At 32.1% G+C, this 2,088-nt stretch overlaps 1 pseudogene; it reads left to right on the plus strand.

The window, feature by feature from the left end:
• The window catches only part of LOC100638530 (pre-mRNA-splicing factor CWC22 homolog), a 4,369-nt pseudogene extending 3,068 nt beyond the window's left edge, over positions 1-1,301 (plus strand).
• Positions 1,302-2,088: the final 787 nt, after the last annotated feature.

Raw genomic sequence — 2,088 nt, forward strand, 5'->3', positions numbered from 1 at the left:
CTTGTTTTTTTTTTATTTTTTATATTCTTTAGTAGACTAAAGGTGGATTTACAATATGACATTAGGCCAGTGTACCGTCAATTTTTAATCAAAAGCGTGGGCGATTTGACCTTTTGACGCATGCTTTCCGCTGGAATAGAACCAGATTCTATTCCAGCGTCAACGTAACGTCAGGACTAGCGTAATATTGTAAATCCACCTTTAAGGTACGTGTAGTCCATTTTCAACGTTGCTCTTTTTAGATGCATTACCTCATCACAGTGTTGCTATTTATATAACTGACCTTTACTCTGTTACTATTTATAGACGTGTTTAAAGTGGACAGTGAGTACCAAGAGAATGAAGATAGATACAAAGCAATCAAAGAGGAGATACTAGGGGAGGGGTCTTCGGATGATGAAGAAGGAGAGAGTGAGGATGAGGAAGAGAGTGAGGAGGAGGAGGAGGAGGGAGAAAGAAATATATCGAAAACTATCAAATTATAATGTCAAGGTATTTGTTTGTAAATTTTTTATTATTATTATTGTTATTATTATTATTATTATTATTATTACTATAAATAAAATCTCAAAAAAACACAAAGTTATTATTATTTATTTATTTATTTATTTTAGTTTGGACTTTGAAGAATGCGCCCACAAGCTACTTAAAATGGAGTTGAAACCAGGACAAGAGGTTTGTATGTCATCCATTTAAATTTACTGCCTTTTAACTGCACTTCTTTCCAACCGCACCTCTTTCCTATAGTCTGAAGTTGCTAAGATGATAATTGAGTATTGTAGTCAGGATCAGGAGAGGTCCTATCAAAAGTTTTACGGTCTTTTGGGAGAAAGATTTTGCCACCTGGAGGAGAAGTGGGTAGAGAACTTTGATTCTGCCTTTCAAGAACAAGTAAGAGAGATCAATGCATTTATTTATTTTTTTATTAATTTATTAATTTGTTCCTAGTATGCTACTGATGTACACAGATTAAAAACTAACAAACTCTGAAATACTTCAAAGTTTTTTTGCGCAATTATTTTATACTGACGCATTGCCTTGGACCTGCCTCTCTTTTATTCATTTAAATAAAAAAGAAACGAACTCCTCGAGGTATGTCATGTGACCATCATGTGACTGTTATTAATCATTAATAATCTCTTTTAGTCGTATATTTATAAAAATTTTATTTCAAGAGATTGCTGACTACTTTGGATTAAAGAAACTAAACAAATGATTGAAAGATCCGTATGTTATCATTATCACATGATTCTCATTTGACTTGGTTTTTTAGAACTCTCTCAGCTTTTTTGATGGCATAATGCCAAGAGATAATATCATAAATATGAAATTCTGCATTAATTTCTTCACTTCGATATGACTGGGAAGATTAACGTAAGTATTGACTATTAATTAAGAATTAAGTTATTGTCTTGTTAATGATGTCATATGACATCACAGTTATTATAATTTTGCTGTGTTATCACAAATTTTTTAGTGATGACTTAAGAGCACTCAGAGTAAATGGACCAAAGAACATTTATTCAGGCTGATTCTGATTCAAGCTCTGGTACGTGTAGGTGGACTATTAAATCAATATTAATTTTATTTGTCTACGTGCATTTTGTTTTTCTTCATTTTTAAGATGACAACAGCTCTAAAGAGTCTACACTATCAATATGAAGAAGAGAAGAATAAAGAAATAATTAATAATGAAGAACTGTAAACTAACTAACTTATGTCAATGCATAGAGAAATTAATTAATATGTATGTAACGTTACTATTGGTAGTGATTTGTGTGGTTGTTCATTTCTGTGCCTATCAATCAATGTCTTCTTTTGATCTTTAAGAGTATCCTACATGAGAGGAGGAGTAGGGTATCCTTCATGAGAGGAGGAGTAGGGTATCCTTCAATCTTAATACATTCAAGCAGTGAATGATTGAAGATAGTTTCATATAAATGTTGTACTAGTTCTATCCAGTTAGGTTGAGATGACTTTTTATTAATATCTCTACACTATATCCTTAGTAGCCTGATGGTTGAATGTGACTGTAACATGTTAGTAACAACCAGGTAGTACCTGTTCATAAAACAATGGTGTCATTAT

Source organism: Amphimedon queenslandica, unplaced genomic scaffold (assembly GCF_000090795.2).
Source record: "Amphimedon queenslandica unplaced genomic scaffold, v1.1 AMPQUscaffold_12612, whole genome shotgun sequence".
In the NCBI taxonomy this organism is placed as follows: Eukaryota; Metazoa; Porifera; class Demospongiae; order Haplosclerida; family Niphatidae; genus Amphimedon; species Amphimedon queenslandica.